Consider the following 24569-nt stretch of genomic DNA (forward strand, 5'->3'; position numbering starts at 1 on the left):
TCCCTTATTTCTTTTTTTTTTTTAAATTAAATTTATTTATTTAACTTTTAACATTCATTTTCACAAAATTTTGGGTTACAAATTTTCTCCCCTTTTATCCCCTCCCCCCCCAAACACCAAGCATTCTAATTGCCCCTATGACCAATCTGCTCTCTCTTCTATCATCCCTCTCTGCCCTTGTCTCCATCTTCTCTTTTATCCTGTAGGGCCAGATAGCTTTCTATACCCCTTTACCTGTATTTCTTATTTCCCAGTGGCAAGAACAGTTGATCCTAACACTTTGAGTTCCAACTTCTTTACCTCCCTCCCTCTCCACCCCTTCCCTTTGGAAGGCAAGCAATTCAATATAGGCCAAATCTGTGTAGTTTTGCAAATGACTTCCATAATAGCTATGTTGTATAGGACTAACTATATTTCCCTCCATCCTATCCTGTCCCCCATTACTTCTATTCTCTTTTGATCCTATCTCTCCCCATGAGTGTCGACCTCGAATTGCACTCTCCTCCCCATGCCCTCCCTTCTATCATCCCCCCCACCCTGCTTGTCCCCTTATCCCCCACTTTCCTGTATTGTGAGATAGGTTTTCCTACCAAAATGAGTGTGCATTTTATTCTTTCCTTTAGTGGAATGTGATGAGAGTAGACTTCATGTTTTTCTCTCACCTCCCCTCATTATCCCTCCACTGATGAGTCTTTTGCTTGCCTCTTTTATGAGAGATAATTTGCCCCATTCAATTTCTCCCTTTCTCCTCCCAATATATTTCTCTCTCACTGCTTGATTTCATTTTTTTTTTTAAGATATGATCCCATTCTCTTCAATTCACTCTGTGCACTCTGCCTCTATGTATGTGTGTGTGTGTGCATGTGTGTGTGTGTAATCCCACCCAGTACCCAGATACTGAAATGTTTCAAGAGTTACAAATATTGTCTTTCCATGTAGGAATGTAAACAGTTCAGCTTTAGTAAGTCCTTTATGACTTCTCTTTGCTGTTCACCTTTTCATGGTTCTCTTCATTCTTGTGTTTGAAAGTCAAATTTTCTTTTCAGCTCTGGTCTTTTCATCAAGAATGCTTGAAAATCCTCTATTTCATTGAAAGACCAATTTTTCCCCTGAAGTATTATACTCAGTTTTGCTGGGTAGGTGATTCTTGGTTTTAGTCCTAGTTCCTTTGACTTCTGGAATATCCTATTCCATGCCCTTCGATCCCTTAATGTAGAGGCTGCTAGATCTTGTGTTATCCTGATTGTATTTCCACAGTACTTGAATTGTTTCTTTCTAGCTGCTTGCAATATTTTCTCCTTGACCTGGGAACTCTGGAATTTGGCCACAATGTTCCTAGGAGTTTCTCTTTTTGGATCTCTTTCAGGCGGTGTTCTGTGGATTCCTTGAATATTTATTTTGCACTCTGGTTCTAGAATCTCAGGGCAGTTTTCCTTGATAATTTCATGAAAGATGATGTCTAGGCTCTTCTTTTGATCATGGCTTTCAGGTAGTCCCATAATTTTTAAATTGTCTCTCCTGGATCTATTTTCCAGGTCAGTTGTTTTTCCAATGAGATATTTCACATTATCTTCCATTTTTCCATTCTTCTGTCTTTGTTTTGTGATTTCTTGGTTTTGCATAAAGTCATTAGCCTCCATCTGTGCCATTCTAATTTTGAAAGAACTATTTTCTTCAGTGAGCTTTTGAATCTCCTTTTCCATTTGGCTAATTCTGCTTTTGAAAGCATTCTTCTCCTCATTGGCTTTTTGAACCTCTTTTGCCATTTGAGTTAGGCTAGTTTTCAAGGTGTTAATTTCTTCAACATTTTTTTGGGTCTCCTTTAGCAGGGAGCTGATCTGCTGTTCATGCTTTGACTTCATGTCTCTCATTTCTCTTCCCAGCTTTTCCTCTACCTCTCTAACTTGATGTTCAAAATTCTTTTTGAGCTCTTCCATGGCCTGAGCCCATTGGGTGGGCTGGGACACAGAAGCCTTGATTTCTGTGTCTTTGCCTGATGGTAAGCATTGTTCTTCCTCATCAGAAAGGAAGGGAGGAAATGCCTGTTCTCCAAGAAAGTAGCCTTCTATAGTCTTATTTCTTTTCCCTTTTCTGGGCATTTTCCCAGCCAGTGACTTGACCTCTGAATATTCTCCTCACACCCACCTCCCCTCCTGATCCTCCCAGCCAGCGTTTGGGGTCTGAGATTCAAATGCTGCTTCCAGCCTTAGGGCTTTTGGCGGGGGCAGGGCTGCTATTCAGTGTGAAATTAAGTTCAGGTGGTCAGGTTGGGGCAGGGCCGCCTCTCAGGCTCAGTTCCCTCAGGGGGTTTATGCACAGACCTTCCACAATGGATCCAGGCTCCTGCCCGCTTGGGGAGCCCCTGTCTGCAGCCGCCTCTCAGCTTCTACCTCCCGGGGGGGCCTGAATTATGGGGGCACCCCACTCCCCTCTCGACCCGCCAAAGAGACTCTCTCACCGACCCCCATCACTTGTGGGTGGAGGGACTTGTGCGGCCGCTGTGGATCCCGTCCCTGAAGCCTGCTCGGATCTGTATCTCTCGGTGCCGTGGCTGCGGCCGCAGCAGGTCTGGGCTGGGCTCTGCGTCTGCAGCGTGATGGACCTTTTGCGAGAGGTTTGCAGGTCCCTCTGTGGGTGGAGGGACCCGCGTGGCCACTGGAGATCCCATCCCTGAAGCCCGCTCGGATCTTTTCCTCTCGGTGCCTCGGCCGCGGCAGGGCTGCGCTCAGCTCCCAGTCCCGGCGCCCAGTCCGCAGTGCGAAGGACCCCCCGCGAGAGGTTTGCAGGTCTCTCCGGAACAGAAATCTCCCTCGCTCCAATATTCCGTGGCCTCTGGGTGCAGAATTCGCCGTGAGTTACTTCCCTGTAGCCATTCTGTGGGTTGTCTAGATCCCTTATTTCAAATCGTATGAGAATTACTGGCATGTATGATTTTTGTGTACTTTTATAGCTATTTTAAGATGTATTTTTTCTTTTAAAGATGTAGTGAAATATCTTTTCATGGATCACATATTCCTGACAGTTTATTTTCAGTTCAGTAAAAGAACCAGAGCAGTTACTTGTATTACCTTTGACAAAATTGTGGTAGAAAAGCCAAATAGAGAGGACTACCTTAATCTTGGGCCTGTTTGTTAGGTTGTCATTTTTTATTAATATGTTGAATTTACTTTCATTTTAAAAGATAGTAATCTTTTGCTGTACCTAGATTGAATGGTTTTCAAGAACATGATTTTGGGGAAGGAAGAAAATATGTATATGGACTGGGAAGGACCACACCAATTTGTTGTGAGAAGTTGTGGAGGATCAAGTTATTGAGTAACATAAATTACTGACTTTTCCAGTCCCAGAAGACTAGAAACAGAGACTAACCTTCTTCCTGGTTAGTGTGGGTGTTCTTACTATTTCTGGCAAATTAATGGATTTCAATCATGCTATTCACTGGCATTGTTTTCTTAAACCTTTGATGATGCATATGAGAGTTGATGTTTAACAAAATTTCAAAAAAGCACAGTGAAATAGGACATGGGGTTATTCTTTAAAATATTTTAAAATGGGAGAGTTGTATTTAGCCACTTTTTGTGTTAATATGCAGGTAATGCCCTGGATAAAGTGTCATGCAGTTACCGTGACCCTAAGGATTTTCTAATACTAAAATGGAATTACTGAATGGAGTTCTAAATTTAAGTATGGAATACTGTGATTTGTTTTTGAGAATAGACACTTTGAAGTTCTGGGATATATTTATATTATTAAGGGTAAACATGGATTTTTAATTAGAAGATAATTTTTTTATTATTTGGAAGAATGATATGGAAAAGTAGGAATAAATAAATAGGGTACTGTCAAAAGATGATAAATTATGATTTGGGGCAATTAAAATTAACAGATTAGACAATTCCTTTATAAAATGTTTTCCTGTGAGTTTTAAAAGTACAATTCTTGAATTATTAGAAAAGTAACATTGTCCTATTGAGGACAACCTAGATGTGATTTACTTGGGGTTTGCACAGTTTCAGCCCGTAAGAGGATTTTATTATCAAGTTTTAATACCTGTTGGTTATGATAGGATGAAACCAAGTTAGAGGAGACTAGAAAGAGACTGTGTAAAGTACATGTCCACAAAAAATTCATTTCAAAAAATTAAAAATTCTTTTAAGTAGAGGACCTACAATAATGAAATTTACTCCCATTTCTTTTCCCAATTTCCCCCAATTTTTCACTGAACAATAAAAAGAAGAAACATGTAACATTCAAAGCCCAGTGAACCAAATTCTCACATGGTCCATATTAAAAATGCATGTCTCATTTCCCAATTCATTTCTCAGCAGCAGGTGGCTGGCATGATTCATCTTCAGTCCTCTGGACATGTTTATGATCAAGTTAATCAGTTCTAAAAGAGCTTTTTTTTCTTTTTAAAAAAAGCTTTTCAAAAACCCCATTTCTTTTTAAATTGAAAAGATATAGAAAATAGAGATGAGTATTTTAGCTAGTCCTAACTGTTACTAATTTGCTTTCGTGGCCTTGGTCTGTGATATGGCCATCTCTCATTTCAAGTAGCGCTAACTCTATACTGCATCAGAGAGGCGCACAACATGTCTATTTAAATTCAGGTAATGAGTGATTTTAGAGTCAGAGACCCTTGGTTTAAATTTTGCATCCCATACCACCTGAGTTCCCCAGCAGGGCCTTGGTTTCCTTATCTATAAAATGAGTCTGACCTTAGTAGCTTCTGGTTCTTCTTTTGGTTCTAGATCTACAGTGGTATGATCTGTGATTTTGAGGGAGAGGCATGCTAACAGGGTTGATGTGGCATAATGGATCCAAATAGGCAGTTGGAGTGAGACTGAAGTTCGTAAGAGAGAATAGGGCTGGATAAATAGATCTGAGAATCTGCATAGGCGTTCAATAAATCCTAGTTGAGTCAATAAGTGAGTGCTGCCTTTTGACTATAAAGATTAGAAAGTGACCCTCCTGACCCCAGCGTCTATCTGTAGATCTAGAAGCAGGGCTGGCCAGAGTCAGTCTCTATGACTGTGAGGTGGAATCATGTTAAACATTCCTCAAAGTTCGAAGTACCATATAAGTGTCTGTTATTAAAATTTTACTTTGTATTCGTACTCTACTTAAAAGGCAGAAATTATCCTCCAAGCTTTTTTCAAAAATGGAAGAAATGTTTTAATGTGCTTCCTGGGCATGGTTTTAAATAAGTCATGAGAAGGGGGGGGGGGCAAAATCATGGACAGCAAATGTGAGCTTTCTGCACCCCAGTACTAAATACTAGCCACTAAAGGATATTAGAGTTGAAGAAATATTCCTTGCCTTCATAGGGTTGGAGACTCCATCAGTAGTAAATGAAATTAACTCTAAGGAGAATAGTGTGCTCTGAGCATGATAAGTGATTCGACTAGAGGGAAAAGGCTGGTATTGGAAAATAGGACAGAATTAATGAGGAGGGCCTTGAAAAGCCAACTGAAAACTCGAACTTGATACAGTGGACTCTTGAGAAGAGACTGCAAACGGTGTTTAAGGAAAGTCCAATTTAACAATGACAGACTAATATAGGCTGGGTTAGAGACTGGAATCAAAGACAGCATACATATGTGAAGAAACCTAGAGTGGAGGTAGTTGGGATGGCAAGAGAAGAATGAGCTACCTTGGTATTGATTGAAATGGCATTGATAAAGCCTGAATATAGGGAATGAATTAGATGGCTGAGTTGTAAGATTGAGTTTTAGGGTTGAAAGAGAGCTTAGAGATCATCTAACTTGCTCTGATTTTATGGATATATCGTGAGGTCATATAGGAGCCAAGTCAACATTTGAACCCAGGTCATATGTTAGGGTTATGATGGTTCTAGGGTCTGACACTCAGAAATGCTTCTTCACCATGAATTGAGCAGGTCAGGGAGTAATGATTCACACAAAACTCAGAAACAATCCATAATTGCAGTTGTCTATCTTGGGAAATAATATGATCTCCTTTACTGGAGGTCTTCAGATAAAGAATGACCACTTGCTGGTCGTGTCAGAAGACGGATTCATATTCAGGTTTAGGTTGGACTAGATGGTCTCTGATGTCCCTGCCAACAGAATGTTCTGAGTTGAATCTTAAAGGAAGCCATGAATTTTAAGGAGGGAGAGCATTCCAGGCATTGGGGCAGACAGTGCAAAAATACAGAGGGTAGATAGTGTACATGTTGGGACGAGCAAATAGACCAGTATGGCTGGATTGTGAATGGGGATTAATGAAAAGACCATAAAAATACTAACTAGCCACATTATGAAGAACTAGAGAGTATTCTGGATCCTGAAGGGCAATAGGAAACCACAGGATTTTACTGAGTCGTGGTATTACATGGTCAGACTTATGCATTAAGGCATTCCTTTTGGGAGTGCACAACGGATTGGATATGGAAGAATCCTGAGGCAAGAAGACCAATTAGAAAGATATTGCAATAGACCAAGTGAGAAGTGAGGAGGATGTGAACTAGGGTGGTCACTTATTGGAGAAAAGATTTATACAGATCTCTTGTATATAAATATAAAAATGATGAGTTTTGGTCACTGATTAGGTTGCAGGGTGAGTGGCAGTGAGGAGTTGGAGATTGTGAAAAAAGTTATGAACTTAAGTAAATGGAGAGATAGTGCTAGGGAGAAGGTCTGAGGCTGACTGTATAGATGTGGGAATCATCTGCAAAGGAATGATGATTAGACTCATGGGAGTTGATGAGATCCCTTAAAGTAGCTTTCTGACAGGGCCACCTGGTCTTTTCGTATTGTCCTTTCTTCTTTGAGTATCTCATTCAGTTATAATCATAGGATTTTAGATTTGGAAAGGTTCATGTAAGAGGGCCTCACCTTCCACGCCCACCATGTTACAAATGAAGCCATTGCATTGTGCTCAAATGTTAAATGACTTGCCAGGGACATTGGTTGATGGGTGACTGAGCCACCGAGCTAACTTGCTCATCTATGTTCTTTCCTCTCCACCACATTTATCTGTGCCCCTTCAGTTTGGGCCTTTTGTACCAGATCCATAGTCCTCTTTATATAGAGAGTGGAGAGAGAGTGGATTTTCTAGTTTTCTAAAGTAAGCAAGAATCTGAGAAAGAGTACATCCTGCAGCGGTTAAACAAATTATACTATTGGCTGTCACGCTTCAGTGGAGAATCCTTCACCAGTAAATTTAGTGAACAGCAAAAACATTCCTGAAACTGCTATTTTTCCCTCTTGTTTTATTCCACTCTCATTGACCATGAATCATGTTCTCTATTTTACCAGAATTTTCTTTAACAGTTCAGTTGAATTCACCTCAACAAGTGTTTTATTTAGTGAATACTTATTGGGGGACCCAACATACAAGTGCTGGATGCTATGAATGTTATTAAAGATGAATATTTCTGCTCCAAGAAATTGATGGTCGTTTCTGAGGAGACATTACTTATACCTCCCTCCTCCTCAAAAAATTACAAAAGGATATAAATATTGATTAAAATTTTGTAAATGTCTTAATTTTATTATGTAAATTAAATTCTGTGGGAGATTAAGAAAGCCAGATTTATGTCGGTGACCTAGGTAGTTGAAGAGCTGCTTTAAGGGGAACTAAAAAACAGGTGCTGGTAGGAACTCTTTGCGCACTCTCTGGAAGTGCCTGTCTCCTTTATAATGGACTTAGCACCAACCAGACTCATCTGATGGGCTGAAGCTTTCTTTCAGCTGTCCCTTGAAGATTTTTGCTTATCCTGGCTGGAATCAAGCCCCTGCCAGTTGTAGATGATTTGCCCCTGCTAGCCTACATGCTTATAGTTGTACAGAATTACAGCTGTGAGGGGTTCACTGGAACCTTGTTGATCCCTATAATCTCCCAGATCTGCTTCCTTTCAGTATCATTATCTGTTCTGAACAGTCATGCCAATGGGGTCATTCAGGTAGGGGTCATTCAGGTAGGGGCATCAGAGGCTCATAATATGGTTGGGACTCCCCACCCTCTCCCAGCCTTTGGTCTAATCTTGATCCCTCCAGTCTTTTCTGAAGTAGTTCATCTTGGAAATAAAAATTGAGGCACTTTTGAACACAGATTTGCTCTCCTCCATGTTGACTTCTCTGCTTTTCTACATGAAGGTCTCCCCATTGGTGTCAGATCTGGTCTGCTCAAGTGAAGGGAATCTCACAAATTACCAAGGACATAGCCAAGGCTCTAATACTATTAATAAATTTGTAGAGTTTAGCAAGTTTGGGATTAGCCACATTCTTCTTAGTGGTGTTGTCCTGGCTTTAAGGCAGAGTGGTCTTGGGATCCAGGACCTGGAGCAAACTCTCAGGCTCATTTCCCTACTCAAACAGATACATCCTGGTCCAACTACTCTGCTTATTGTCCCAGATGCCTTTGGACATTTGTCTGGTCTTGAGCCTCTCAAAACTGTTACTGTTGGTTCCCCCACCCCCATTCCTAGTTGAATAGTCCATTGCTGTTGAAACTCTCATGTCACAGGTTCCTCTGTGGCCTGGACCACCCAGCATCCTTTCTTCTCCTTAATAGTATTTTATTTTTTCCCCAATTATATGTGAAGATAGTTTTCAGTATTCATTTTTGTAAAGTTTTGAGTTCGAAATTTTTTTCCCTTCCTGTCTTCCCCTCCCTCCTCTCCCAAGACAGCAAGCAATCTGATAGAGGTTATACATGTACAACTATGTAAAACATATTTCTAGATTAGATAGATTGGGAAAGAAGAAACAGAACAAAAAAATCATAAAAAAACAAAAAGTGAAAATAGTATGCATCGATCTGCATTTAGGCTCCATAGTTCTTTCTCTGGACGTGATTAGCATTTTCCAACAGGAATCTTTTGGCATTGTCCTCGATCATTGTATTGCTGAGAAGAAATAAGTTTTATCAAAATTGATCGTTGCATAATGTGGATGGAGCTCAACCTCTACTGTGGGGCAGAGTCTTGGGGGACCTTATTTTTTACGATCTAAAAGCTACCTTAACTACATAATACAATTCAGGATCAGACAACCAAGATTCTGTTCTCTACCTGCCCAGGCCTGGATTAACAGCATCTTAACAATGTCTTCCCTTCAGACACCTTAGAAATCCTTTGATTGAAGCTTATTAAAGACTTACTATGTTGTCTTGAGAAACTCCCATTTTCTTCCATTAAAATATTAAAAATTCTCACATCTCACATTTACAAGGGGACAAAGCTACTGTCCCTTCTCCCGTTCTTTGAGGGAATGGATTTCTTAATGCAGAATCTCTTGCCCTACAATTAGTAAACTCCTACTTTCCTCTTTCATAATCCCTGTGATTCAGAGCCAAAAACACTCTTATCTTGCCCTATTTCTTCATATTCTCTATCAATCTCAGGCTTGCCTCTTCTCAAGTCCTATTTGGCCTCTTCATGATGTCCTTTAGAACTTGTATTATCAATCATAGATCCCTAGATCTTTGCTCCTCATACTTTTAAATACTCCTTCCCCCTCCCCCCCTCCCCCCCCCACACACATTCTAACCTTCATGGAAACTGATTCTCTTCAGAAGATTCTGCATCTCTGGCCACTGTCTCCAGCACACTGGAGTCCACATACTCCTTACTTCCAACTGTGATCCCAAATATTCCCATTGTCACCTGTGCTCTGTGATCTCTCCCTTTTTTGAGGTTCACTCCATCCAGCTGCATCAACTACTTGCTGTCATCTTGCCAGCCTCCAGGTCACTCTCTGCTTTCTCTAAGAGTTGAAACCTGGCCCTTGTAGCTTTCACCTCCATCCCAGTGCCTGCCCTTCTACTTGAAATTTTAGTATATAAATTAATGTCCACTCAAGCACTCTGCTTTCTCAGTTCCTTAACTTCTTCACCTCCCATGACCTACATCTTTACCTTAACTGCTCTTAATGTTGTCATACTTCAGGCTTCACCATTAGCCATAATGTGCCACCTTGCATGCTCTTGGGTTCTCAAATATCTCTGTCATAGGATCATAAGAGCTAGACCTCAGAAGTCATATAGTCCGACCTACTTATTTTACAAATGGGAAATAAAAGTCCAGGAGAAGGTGAAAGGCTTGCCCAAGGTCATCTAAATAGTAACCACCAGAGGTAGGACTGCAACCCAGATCCTTTGACGCCAGAACATCTGATTCTTTTCCACTGTTTTATTCTGTCTCCTATCTCTTCCTCTACCTCACTCTTTTTTTTTTCCTCTCAGAGAGTGAAATCATTTTATTTCTGAGGAAGGTCACTCATGCTGCCCATTTTTCAATAACTGTCTCTTAGTATAGAGCAGGAAACTTCTCCCCACATCCTTAGAAAACAGGATTGGCAAAGGAAAAAAATTAAACCACACCTGCAAAGGTTTAGCACCAGCATAAAAATAAAAATAAAAACAAAGCATTTACTATAACTTCTTTCGTTGGGGTCCTTCCCTTTAGAGTTGGTGACAAAATTTTCTCTTTCAATGCAAAATGGTAAAGCCAGAAAAAACCGCAGTTGCTGCTAAAATTGAGGAGGCTGTTCCTTTTATCTTTTGTGCAGATGTTTCTGGGATCTCAGCTTGCTGGTAAGGTTGGTTTTTTTTTTTCATATGTTTAAGAATAAAAAAGTTTTAATCTTCTCAAACATCTTGGTTAGTTTTTTCTTCCATTTTATTGCTGGGATGTTAATTTGGTGTTGGTAAAGCGTTTAAGGTTTCATTTTTTTGTCGCTGTTTTAGTACACCTGCAATGGTAAAGGTGCCTCTAGAGAGTCAGACCTCACTCAGCACCGCTCTGCTGAGTGGTTGGAGCAGGGTTTTCAGTTGGTGCTTCAGCCACCTCTTTGCTGTCTTGTGAAGAAGCATTTGGAGGACGAGATCCGCACTGGTAACCATGCTGAGCTGCTGGCTTTTGTGGGCCATCGGCCCCATACTGGTTCTCCTTGTCTTCTGCCTCTCCGATAGCTAGGACAGGGCGTGGTCGAGAAGGGCCCCTTCGATATTGTGGGCGGTAGTTGGGATGTGCTGAAGATGACTGAAGTTGTGTTCCTTCTGAGATCCCATCCTTCCTCTCCCCCATCTCACCACCCTGCATGCTGTTGGCATGGGGAAAGACCCGTGAGCGACAGTCAAAGGTCTGTCCCACGTGGTAGGGTGAGAACCGCCGCTGCCAGTATTGTGGGCAGCGCAGCTGACTCCGAGCCCCAGGGCACTGCCCGAATCCTTCACTGCAGCTCCTCGCTTCCTCCTCCTCCCCGGGGTAACTACGAGGAGGCGTTGGAAGAGAACTGGATTAGCAAGGAGCTTGATTGGCAAGAGCCTCTCCTCATATAGAGATTCCAGGAAGGAGACCCATATATACATCGTCCTTGTAGAACAGACGCGGGCAAACTACAGAATTTGGGCCAAACCCAGTCCGTCACCTGCTTTGTGTGTCCGGAGAGCTAAGGATGATTTTTCCATTTTAAAGAAAGTTTATTGCATTTAAAAATGGAAAAACCATTCTTAGCTCAAAGATACATGAAAATAATAGAATATAATCTGTTTCACTTTCAAAACAACCCTTCCAAACTCCACCCTGACCTGTATTTCCTGACTCACTGGATATTCCTCCGTTGTCATGCTCTGCAGTTTAGACAAAAAGACCTTCTCTCTGTTCCATCTCTCATCTATCAGCTTTTGTACTGGATATCTCCCTTCCTTGGAATGCACTTTGGAGAATCTTTTCACTAATTCAGTCAAGGAATATGGAACATGAGGACTGTTCTTAAATGGATTGGATGAAAGGGGATTATGTCTTTGTCCAATTACCACCCTTGTCACATCAGGGCTGATGAAGTCCTTTAAAAATCTGTTAGACTTTTGATAAAAAATAATATGAAAGACATTTTAGGTCAGGACATAATTTCTGAATTGATAATTAAAGTGAGACTGAAAAGGTTTCTCATAAACAGATTATATATATTTTTTTCTTACAGGTGGGACTAAAGTATTGTCCTAATGCTGTTGTGTAATATGTAGCTTAAAGAGGGAGGAGGGATGGGAGAAGACCTCAATAGTTATGTTTCCACAGTCTGTTTCTTTTTTTTTCTTTATTTATTTTTGGATTTCGACATTCATTTCCACAGAATTTTGAGTTCCAATTTTTCTCCCTATCTCTCCCCTCCCCCCACCCCATAATACCTTGCATTCTGATTACCTTTTCCCTCAATGTATCCTCCCTTCTATCACACCCCACCTTTCCCTTATCCCCATCTTCTCTCTTTTCTTGTAGGGCAAGATAAATTTCTATACCCCATTACCTGTATTTCTTATTTCTCAGTTATATGCAATAATAATTCTCAACATTTGTTTCTAATACTTTGAATTCCAACTTCTCTCTCCCTCTCACTTCCTACCCATCCCCACTGAGAAGGCAAACAATTCAATACAGGCTATATATGTGTCATTTTGCAAAAGACTTCCATAATAGTCATGTTGTGTAAGACTAAGTATATTGCCATCTATCCTACCCTGTCCCTCCCCTTTTTTTCTATTCTCTCATTTGACCTTGTCCCTTCCCAAAAGTGTTTACTTCTAATTACTCCCTTCTCCCATTTGCCCTCCCTTCTATCATCCCCCTCACCCCACTTGTCCCCTTCTCCCCTATTTTCCTGTAGTCTAAGATAGATTTTCATACCAAATTTAGTGAGCATGTTATTTCCTCCTTAAGCCATATGTGAAGAGAGTAAGCTTCACTTTTCCCCTCTCACCTCCTCCCTTTTCTCTTCCATTGAGCAAGATTTTTCTTATCTCTTTTATGAGTGATAGCCTGCCCCATTCCGTTTCTCTCATTCTCCTCCCAATATTTTCCTCTCTCACCCCTTAATTTAATTTAATTTATTTTATGGATATCATCACTTCTGATTCAACTCAACCTGTACTCTCTGTCTATATATGTGTGTGTGTGTATAATCCCTCCACTTACCCAAATACTGAGAAAAGTCTAAAGAGTCACAAATATTATCTTTCCATGTAGGAATGTAAACAGTTCAGCTTTAGAAAGTCCTTTATGATTTCTCTTTCCTGTTTACCTTTTCATGCTTCTCTTGGTTCTTATGTTTGAAAGTCAAATTTGCTATTCATTTCTGGTCTTTTCATCATGAATGCTTGAAAGTCCTCTACATCACTGAATGGCAATTTATTTCCTTGAAGTACTATACTCAGTGTTGCTGGGTAGGTGATTCTTGGTTTTAATCCCAGTTCCTTTAACTTCTGGAATATCCTATCCCAAGCCCTTCTTAATGTAGAAGCTGCTAGATTTTGTGTTATCCTGATTGTATTTCCACAATACTTGAATTATTTCTTTCTGGCTACTTGTAATATTTTCTCCTTGACCTGGGAACTCTGAAATTTGGCCACAATATTCCTAGGAGTTTCTCTTTTTGGGTCTCTTTCAGGAGGTGATCAGTAGATTCTTTCAGTATTTATTTTGCCCTCTGGTTCTAGAATGTCAGGGCAGTTTTCCTTGATAATTTCATGAAAGATAATGTGTAGGCTTTTTTTTTTTTTTTGATCATGGCTTTCAGGTAGTCCCATAATTTTTAAATTGTCTCTCCTGTATCTATTTTCCAGGTCAGTTGTTTTTCCAGTGAGATGTTCACATTATCTTCTATTTTTTTCAATCTTTTGGTTTTGTTTTTGAACTTCTTGGTTTATCTCATAGTCATTAGCTTCCCTGAACTCCAGTCTCTCTTTTAAAGAACTATTTTTTTTTAATTTTATTTTTATTTTTTAATGTTTAACAATCACTGCCATACAATTGAGATTTTATCCCCCCCCACCTACCCCCCACTACCTCCCTCCCTCCCCGCGACTGCATACAATTCTGTATAGATTCTACATATACTTTCCTATTGAGTATATTTTCACTATAGTCATGCTATGTAGTCAGACTAAAATAAATGAAAGAAATCGTATAACAAATCAGAACATGATACACAAACACATACACATACACAAGCATGATCTGCTACATTTTGTGAGTGACTTCCATATTTCTTTCTCTGAGTGTGGAAGGCATCTTGCCTTGAGAACCACCTTTGGGATTTTTTTTTTATAAGAAGTTTTTGCGTTATTACAAAAATCCAAGTCTACCAGAAAAAACTCTCACACACTGTGGTCATTGCTGTCCACAAAGTTCTCCTGGTTCTGCTCCTTTCACTCTGCATCAGGTCATATAAGTCCTTCCAGGCCTCTCTGAAGTCTTCTTGTTCATCATTTCTTATGGCACAATAGTACTCCATTACATTCATATACCATAATTTATTCAGCCATTCCCCAATTGATGGACATCCCCTTGACTTCCAGTTTTTGGCAACTACATAGAGTGCTGCTATAAATATTTTTGTACATGTGAGACCCTTTCCCATTTTTATGATCTCTTGGGGTTATAGTCCTAGTAGCGATATTGCTGGGTCAAAGGGTATGCACATTTTTGTAGCCCTTTGGGCATAGTTCCAAATTGCTCTCCAGAATGGTTGGATGCGCTCGCAGCTCCACCAACAATGAATTAGTGTTAAAGAACTATTTTGTTCAGTGAGCTTTTGAACCTTCTTTTCCATTTGGCTAATTCTGCTTTTTTTAAAGCCTCCTTCTCCTCATTGGCTTTTTGGACTTCTTTTTTCCAATTGAGTTAGCCTATTTTTAAAGGTGTTATTTTCCTCAGCATTTTTTTGGTTCTCCTTTAGAAAGCTGCTGACTCACTTTTCAAGCTCTTTTATGTCTTGAACCCATTTCATATTCATTTTGGAGGTACTGGAGGCAGAAGCCTTGACTTCCTCTGCAGTATGCCTTGTTCTTCCTCATCTGAAAGGATGGAAGGAGACACCTGTTCACCAAGAAAATAACCTTCTATAGTCTTATTTTTTTCCCTTTTTTGGGCATTTTCCCAGCTAGTTACTTGACTTCTGAATCCTTTGTCAAAAGGAGGGTCCTAGTGCTTCTCCTCCCCCCAGTACTGTGCTCAAAGTTGAGATTCAGATCAGCTGTTCAATTCCCCCAGAGGCTTTAAGCTGAGCTGCCTGGACAATGGACCCAGGCTGCTTCTGCAGTCACCATAGCTTCGTGTTGCTACTGCTGCTGCCTCTGCCACTGCCTCTGCCGCCACCTGGGGTCAGTGCTGGGGGGACCCCACTTCTCTCTTGTCCAACTGGGAAAGCCCTCCCACACTGACCTTTGGAGGTTTCTTTGTCGCCTGTGGGTTGAGGGATCTGGAACCCTCCCTGCTGAGAATTCTGCCCTAGAAATCTATTCAGGTCCTGTTCCTCTCAGTGCCATGAGGCCAGGGCTGGGCTCTGCTCTGCTCAGCATCCCATGAGATATTAGACCTTTCCTGTCAGCCTTCCAGTTTACCTTTGGCTGAAAACTTCTTTCATTCTGTTGTTCTGTGGCTTCTGCTGCTCTAGAATTTGTTGGGAGTCATTTTTTACAGGTATATTGTGGGCTGTGGGGGAAGTGCTAGAGTATATACGTCTTTCTACTCTGCCATCTTGGATCTGCCCACAGTCTGTTTAAAAGTCCCCCTTCCTCCCTTTATTTCACCCTCTCTTTTAGCAGTAACTATAATTCTTGATTTTCTACCTTTCTCTTTCTCAAACCATCCACTTCAGTTCCCAGATAATCAGTCATCACACCTTAGAGCTACATTCCCTACCAAGCAAGGATTAGGCAGGGTGAAAAAGAGTAGCTCTCAGACCCACCAGTTGTGTTATTACACTTCATATTTCTGGAGATGAGGCAGTTCTTTTCTGGGCCTATCTTGTTATCATTTTGACCCTTTGGTTACCATAGCATGTCCCTCCAAAAAAAATGGAAAAAAGACTAAGGGAAAGAAAATGGGTTAAGAACCAAAGAAAAAAATTAAAAATATACATGACTATCATAAAGGAAATAAGAAAACCAAAGAATAAATGTTGGTACAACTTTTTGGAAATACTGTGTGTAATTCTAATAGCACTTGTTTAGTTTAGGTTCAATATTGGTGTGAAATAAGTCACTCAACAAGTCAATCAACAGTTAACAGAACAGCCCAAACACAGGAAGGATATGCAATGAGGATTCAGTGACACTTGGTGTCTCTAGATGTGGCTCTCAACCTCTCTGTATGGAAATTTATCTGATCATTAGGGCAGAATATAGTGAAGGATAGGGTGACTTGTGTGGTGTTCAGAAATCTGTTAAATTGAAGGGGCCTGGACTCCAAGTGGCTGGGGACTTTTTATGTCCTTTGATCACCAGGAAACTATATTGGGGAAGTGGGTCCCTGAATTAACTTTGTCTTCTTTCAGGGAAAGACAGGGAAGAAGAGGATTCACCTTGTTATAGCTAGGGAGTGGGTGGACAAAAGCTCTTGTCACATCCCACCTCCTGGTGGCAAGGACTCCCATCTTGAGAAATATTAAGAGGAAAAGAGAAAAAACATTGCATCCCCCTCTTACTCCTGAATTCACCACAATGAGAAAGAAAAAAAAATGCAGAGAACAAAAACCAGAGATCCTTGACTTTTCCTCCTGTCTTTGGAAAGAGCAAGTTTTAATTCTCAGCAGTCTGGTTCATGTGTTGGATAATTCCAAATTGCTGCAGTTCATGGTGGGTCTCCTAAAGCAGGGTGGAGAAGATGAACAGGAGCAGCCCCAGGAAGATCAGAGCCACTGCACAAATAGCATATTTGGTGCAATCGCAGATTCTTTGTGGTGTAAGGTGATGGTGATGAGCAAGAAAAGCTCCATGGATGCCAGGGCTCTAGCAGGGGCACTTCTGACACAGATAACAGACACCATACATCAAGTCATCGGGAGGAAAGTGGCCAAGATATCGTCAGCCTTTGCACATAACTGGCCCCAGGATCTAAGTTCACACCTCCTTCTGAGAGAGCTGGATCGAGGGTATGATATAACGTCTTTGCCCCCTGAGAGACTTTTGAAGGCTGTAAAGGGACTCTCCTTCACCCCATCTAGTGACTCAGAATTACCACTCAATCAGCTAAGGGAACTCTTTTCTTCCGAATAAATAAATAGGTGTATGGTGACCGTTTTATCTGCCTCATGCAGGAATACAAGGTGCGTGCCAACAATACCACCCTTTGTTCCCCCAAGCCCTTTCTGGGAAGTTGTGTGAACTATCACAGAGGTAAGGAAGCCTGCTAATTGCCAATTGAGAATCTGAGCTACTTCTCCAAGGTGTGAAGAGCCCTCTCCCCCGAGACAAGGACTGTGAGATCAAAGCGACTCTGTACTAGGAAAGAAATAAGGAAGGGCTGGTGAGGGTCAGCTCGAGCTATGTCCAAAAAAAATAAATCTCTTCTTATCAGGTGTCTTCCTGGAAACTAGATCTCAGAAATCATTGGATCTGAGAGCCCTTATCTTTCCCAAGGTGGCATTGATTTATCATAGACATGGCTTCTGGGATGTAGGACATCAGACCCAGGCAGTCAGATGCAAACAATGAATCTGTTTACTTTTTGCCCCGAGATGAGAGAGGGGCATTTTGACAGATGGGGACAAGTTGAGGGGCTAGTTGGTTTAGGTGGGTACTCCAACTGGCACAAGCAGCCCAGTTGGGAAGAAATAGCTGTCTTGTCTTTAGCCCTATGGGACACATACTAGTATCTAAGCTTATTCTGGACTGTGGCTGGGATCCTCTGAGTTTTTCCTACCTACTGTATTCCTCCCAAATTAGCTGAGTGGGCTGGACTCTGGATTTTCTTAGAGTTGGTTTCTCACCCCTTGTCCTTCATATGGGCCACTGTCTGATCTAGAGCCTCTATCACTGTAACGTCATCTATCCTGGTCAATATTATGTCATTAATGTAGTGGTATACATCAATGCCTTTATGAAGGGGACCTCTTTTAGTTCTCTGTCCAGCATAATGTAGTAGTATAAGGGAAAGTTCAGACAGCCCTGGAGAAGGATGGCAAAGAGCTATTGGATCTCTTCCCAGGTGAAAGTTCACTGTTTCTAACTAGTCTCTGCTGCGAGAATAGAGGAAAAAGCAGTAGCAAGGTCAATAACCCTATGTCATTCATCAGGAGCAGCTGTAGTGATGGACATGTGATGACTTTGTTCAGCTCCCTTTAGTTCACTGTAGGCTTCGAGGTACTGTCTGACTTTCTCACAGAGCTGTTGTGAGGTGAGTTGATACAACAAAGTATTCCAGTTTCTTTCATCTCCATCATCTCCACTGAAAGAAATATCTTTCAACAATCCTCCCTAAAAAGTGACTTTGTTATTTAAGTATATTTTCTATTTACTTTTATACAAACATTTTGTTTCTTCCTCCATGGAAGGTAAGCTCCTTCAGGACAATATGTTTTTACTTTTTATATTTGTATCTCCTCCAGTACCAACACAGTACCTGGCACAGAACAGGTACTTAAAAAGTATTTGTTATTTCATTAATCCCAGAATATTGAAACAAAAGAATCTGAGCCTTACTTTTCAGGACATCATTTGGGAAAATATTCCAGGATTACTCAAATAGATAAAAATATGAAGAATCCGCAAAACATATGGGACATTCAAAAAGTTCAAGAGACATTATTTCTGGATAATTAATTATTTTATTAACAGTGCTAGAATTATATCAATAAAATGGGTCAGTGACACTCTAGAATGACAAGGATAAATCATGGTGGTGGGCTCACAGTTTACATGCCCTTGGTAGAGTGCAGTTTTCTGAGGTTGCCAATCAACTCTGGTTAACGAGTAATGAGAGAAAATGAATATTACAATGAGGGTCTGGACCTATTCTAATGAGAGGCTAGTGAATTTCCCAGCCTTGGGCAATCGAATCAAAGAATTTGTAGAACACAATGGGCTTTCCCACCTTAGATTAAATTCCTTGTAAGGTTGAGTGGGATCTGACCAAGATTGAGGAGAAAGTTAATTCAACGTTCAGAAACTGAGAGTTAGTAAAAGGGGGAACTCTGACTCTTCCCAATCATTGGTTGCTAATAATTATTTCTCTCAACCAAATGGACAAATTTCAAAAAGTACATCTTCCTGAAGTGTTAGTGTGAGAAACAAATACTAAAATAGCAAGAAAAAATCCTGAAAGCTACAAGTAGAAGTGAGGGAGTGAGGGACCCTAATCAGGCATAGCCGCTGTATCTTACACAACACCAAAGGCCTAAGTGGACTTCTGGGGGTTTTTTACTCCCCTAGTTCATTGCTCCTGGAATCTGGAATCATCCTTATGTAATATTTTGATAAGTGTGTTGTCACCAACTCCCCTTGCAAGAAGGTGATTCACAAAACTCAAAGAACTAAGGATTAGATTCCCAGGATAAGTCAGACAATTTCATAGGGAAAAAATAGCCCTGCTCAGCTACCTGAAATCAGAAATTCTTTTCTCCAGCTTTCACCACCCCACCCCCAACCCGCTGGGACTATTTAGAAAACATCAATCCATTCTTCCGATGATGCTACCAGTATCATCAGAAGTCAGTTGTTCTTGAACTTTGTTGTGTCATACACACCTTGGGAGATCTGATGAAGTCTAATGTTTGTAATGTTTGATACAGAATATATAGAATTTCAAAGGCAACCAATTTTATGGAAATGCAGTAGTCAAAACTTAAAACTAGCAAATTGATTCAGGGACCCCAAGGTAAGAACCTTTATAATACAGTATGTTTGGCACGTTGATAGAGCAATCTGGTCCATAGCTGTTTTTGTTTTGTGTGTGGGAAGGGTGGACATTTTTTTTTTTTTTGAGTTTTCCAAAAAGAAAGGAGATGTGGAGAGGAAGAGAAAATATCCACTTATGTCTGGCACTGTGCTAAGTGCTTTACGATTATTATCTCATTTGATCCTTACAACAACCTTGAGAGGTCAATGCTATTATTATCACCCCCATTTTATAGCTGAGGAAACTGAGGAAGAAGTTAACACAGTCACATAGCCAATAAATGTCTGGGGCTAGATTTGAACTCAGATGTTCTTTTTAAAAAAATATTTAATTAACTTCAGTTTTCAACAGTCACTTCCATCAGTTTTAACGTTCCCCATCCCCTCCCCTCCATGCAATTTTATATGGATTTTACACATACATTCTTATTAAACACATTTTCACATTAGTCATACTGCATAAACGAATTAAAATGAATGGGAGACACCAAGAGCAAAATCAAAACAAAACGAAACATAAAATAAGAGAAAACAGTCTGCTTCATTCTGTTGAACTCAGATCTTTTGGCACTATTCACCTAGCTGAAGGTGTAGGGGAGGGAGAGGGGAGAATAGATCTGTTGGAATACATATAACTTATGTGACCCTTGTAAAATTCAATTCAGTTAAGCAATCATTTATTTAAACAAAGGAATCTGAACCCTATTTCTCAAGCCATCATTCAAGAAAATGTTCCAGAATTATCCAAATAAATCACAATATAAAGAATCCACAGGACACTGGTGCCATCTATACCTTGCTAGGTACTAGGGCTACAAAAACAAAAATTAAAGTCTTTACCCTTAAGGAACTAAGTTCTACTTAGGGGCAAAAGTATGCATCTAGTTAAATATATAACAATTAGCCAAAGTAATCCAAAGTCATTTGGAAGAGGGAGGGGAGCACTAACAACAGAGTCGTTCATCCTTTGTTCTTGAAGAGAATCAGTGGCACCAGGAGGTGATGTCTTGACTTGCAAGTGAATTGGATTTAAGTGAGGCAGAGCTGTACAAAGTCATCATCAACCTCACCCTGTCCTCTAGTCATTGGAATCCAGTGGCAAGATGTAGGTCAGGACGACTGGAGACACAGACAGAAAGACAGAGACAGAGAGAGACACACATATGGAGAAAGAGAAACAGAGAGACAGGGACAGAGAAGGGAAAAGAGAGAGGGCAAGATGAGGCAAAGTGTGGGCTTTGAATGATGAAAACAGGACATCCAGAGTTGAACGTATGTGAGGAAAATACAGCACCACAACAAACAACAGTTTGGTTCCTTGGCACGTCTTAGGTGAGATGGTTTTCTTCTTGGTTGATCTAAAATGATTGAGATTTAAGTTAATTGTTTCTTTCCAGGTCTGTGGAAAAAGTACTTCCCTTCAAGCAACCAGGCAAAGTGGTTTTTATCCTAAGCCTTTCCTATCCCTAAATAATCATACCCATAGATTCCAAGTAATACAATTCTAATCTAATACTTCTCAAGACAGGAGAGTGATTGTGTGATCACCCAGTCATGATAGAGGTGTAACTGGTAACCACAAAGGTGAAAATTAGTGTCGCTAGGATGGGTCATTACGAATCTATTAACCTTTCTTACACGTAGGGAGTTCTATTACACAATCCATATCTGTTATGGGAGCAGAAAAAAGTGCCTACTGGAACAAGGAGAGACTGGGGGTGCCCTTTCTTGCTATGGGACCTTGAGACATATGGTTTTATATCCTAATGCTTTCTTCCCACAAAAATATCTGCTTTAGTGAGCAATCAATTAAAACAAAGTACTGACAGATATAGATATCTGACATTGTTTTGTGCTGCCAGTAGTCTCTGCATGGAAAGAGAGAGCGTTGAGAAGAAGCCAGAGGACCCAGAATCTAGCTGTTGGAGTGTGTTGGTGTGTGAGTGTGTGTGTGTGTGTGTGTGTGTGTGTGTGTGTGTGTGTGTGTGTGTGAGGGTGGTGGTGACTGTCACAAAAGCTTTATTTTCAGGTCAAACAAATAAGTCCATGAAAAATAATAACATAACCTATCTATTTTTAATTAATTATTTTTTAAATTTTATTTTAAATTTTAATTTTCAGTGCCAAATTCTCTCCCTCTTTCTACCCCTTCTCCACCCTTTGAGAAGATAAGGAATATGATTCCCATTATGCATATGAAGTTATGCAAAACATACCTATCTATGTTTTTAATTTATTATTTTAAAAATTTTATTTTAAATTTTAATTCAGAGTCAAATTCTCTCTCCCTCTCCCTCTTCCCCACCCATTGAGAAGGCAAGAAATATGGTACCCATTATACCCATGAAGTCAATCAAAACACAGACATCTACCTATGAAATACCTCCCTAGAAGCCAGTACAGCATCAGTTACTTCCAGGCATGCCTTGAGTAGGACTTCCCGGCCCTTCGATGACCACTTTGTGCCTTCATTTCAGCCCTCCTCCTCAGCCCCCTCCCACTGGAACCTTAGATTCTGCCCATATCGGGTATTCAGTTAGCCAATAAACACTTAAGAAATACTAAGTATGTGTCAAGACCTGACATACAAAATCATGAAAAATATATTTCCATATTAGCCATGTTGTAAAAAAACCCAAGGAAAACAAAGAAAGTTAAAAAAAAAATCCCCACTATTCTTCAGTCTGCACTCATGGTTTATCATTTTTATCTTAGGAGGTGAATAGCACTTTTTATCATGAGTCCTAATAGTAGCAAGGCTTTTACAATTGATCATTGTTACAACGTTGCTGTTACTGTGTCCAGTGATCTGGTTCTGCTCACTTCCCTTTATATCAATTCCTGTAGTTCTTCTCAGGTTTTTCTGAAACTATCCCTCTCATCATTTCTATAATAGCACAACAGTGCACCCTCACAATCATATACCTCCACTTGTTCAGACATTCCCCAATTGATGGACATCCCCTCAATTTCTAATTCTTTGACTCTATGAAAAGAGGTGCTATAAATATTTTTGTACCTATATGCCCTTTTCCTTTTCCTTTGATGGTTTTGGGATACAAACTTAGTAGTGGTATTGCTGGGTCAAAGGGTATGTACAGTTTCATAGCCCTTCAGGCATATTTCCAAATTGTTCTCCAGAATTGCTGGAACAATTTCAAACTCCACAAATAGTGTATTGGTGTCCCTATTTTTTCATACCTCCTCCAGAATTTGTCAGTTTCGTTTTCTGTCATGTTAGTCAGTCTGATAAATGTGAGGTAGTACTTCAGAGTTGTTTTAACTTACATTTTTCTAATCAAGAGTGATTTAGAAAATTTTTATATGAGTATAGCTTTGATTTCTTCTTTTGAAGATTGCTTTCTCATTTATCAATTATCAGTCAATTATTGACCATTTATCAATTGGGGAATGACTTACATATTTATAAATTTGACTCAGTTTCCTATATGTTTGAGAAATAAGGCCTTTATTATAGAAACTTGCTGTAAAAATTTCATCCACTTTCCTGCTTTCCTTCTAGGTTTGGGTGCATTAGTTTTGTATATGCAAAACATTTTGAACATCATGTAATCAAAATTATCTATTATATAATGTTGAGGGCAAGGATGGAGTGAGGTATCAAGTCCAGGCTAGAAGTCTGGGGAAACCTGTTCTCTGAGACTGTGCTCATTATCATCCAGTTTTGCTCTCTATATCCCCTGGATATTGCTGTCTCCTTGAGATAAACAGAGAACTACCAGGTACGAGGAGATATATAAAATCAATGGATGCCCTCTAGGATAACTTCCTGAGAAGAATGAACTAGCCAGAAGACTAGGACTGAGGATGAGCAACTTGTCATGTATACTTGTAGTCTTTGTCTTTAAAGACTCTGACCCTCAGATCAATAAACAGAGTTGTCTTATCTTTTCCCGCCTGCCCATATCTTTCTTCATCACCATTTTACCAAGCCACTTGGGGATGCTGGCCATCCCCTACATCTGGCACCTCAAACAGGGACCTGACCTAGGAATGGGACTTGTCCTTTGGTGATAGTGGCCCCCTAGAAGGAGCTCTGTGTTGTACCAAAGCAACATAAGGTAGGGGAAGGCTTGAGAGCCTCTTTGGTGGCATTTCACTTTATCTGAGCATTTACACAGACACAATGGGACTTCAGCAATTTGCAGACTTATACGGGGAAGAACTCACAGTGTTACAGAATCAAAAAGCAGATTCTGTTCATAAGAGATCAGAGCTGGCAGGTAAATAGCAAATGTAAGGTTAAAAATAGGACAGACACATTTTAAGGACAGAGACAAGGCATCTTATGACAGGGTATTAAAACAACTTATGAGAGAGAGGAGGAAGACCTGATGGAGTGCATCACACAAAAACTTAGTATGAAGAAGGAATCTCCTCCTCCCACTACTCCTCCATCATACAGGTCTAGATCACGAATTTGTGAAGAAATCCAGGAGCCTGAAGGGATTGTACAAAAGGCCCTTCATGGGCCAGGGAAAGAGGAGAAGAAATACCTTTGGAAATGAGGCTAGCTGTTGGGGGTGGAAGCTCAATTCCATGTGGACAGTCTCGGGCAGGTAAAGGTGGGAACTTCTAAATCTTAGAGTTCTCATGAGGCCCCCCAGAAAACAGCAGGGAATCGAGGAGTGAAACTGAGCAATCTCGTGTATTTCCACCTCTTCCCGTGAGAAACGTGATGGGAGGAGCATCCCCCTCGAGACTGTCCTGGATCTGGGCACACCTATTGTTATCTAACAGGCACGGTATTCAGGTGCAAACTATGCGGCCAGAGAGCTTAATTAGGATCAGGAAAGCCTGAAGGCGCTCTTAGCTCGGAGGGACCCTGACAGACAGAAGGCCTCTCCTCCGTTTTCCCTCTCTTCGCTCTCCCCTCCCCCTCTCTCCCCACTTACACTTCTGCTTCC

At 40.5% G+C, this 24569-nt stretch overlaps 1 pseudogene; it reads right to left on the reverse strand.

Annotated features, from left to right (window-relative positions):
* Window positions 1-10716: 10716 nt before the first annotated feature.
* Window positions 10717-16400, reverse strand: LOC140514777 (Y-box-binding protein 3 pseudogene; annotated as a pseudogene).
* Between the last annotated feature and the right edge of the window lie 8169 nt (window positions 16401-24569).

The sequence above is a fragment of the Notamacropus eugenii genome, chromosome 7, assembly GCF_028372415.1.
Source record: "Notamacropus eugenii isolate mMacEug1 chromosome 7, mMacEug1.pri_v2, whole genome shotgun sequence".
NCBI lineage: Eukaryota > Metazoa > Chordata > Mammalia > Diprotodontia > Macropodidae > Notamacropus > Notamacropus eugenii.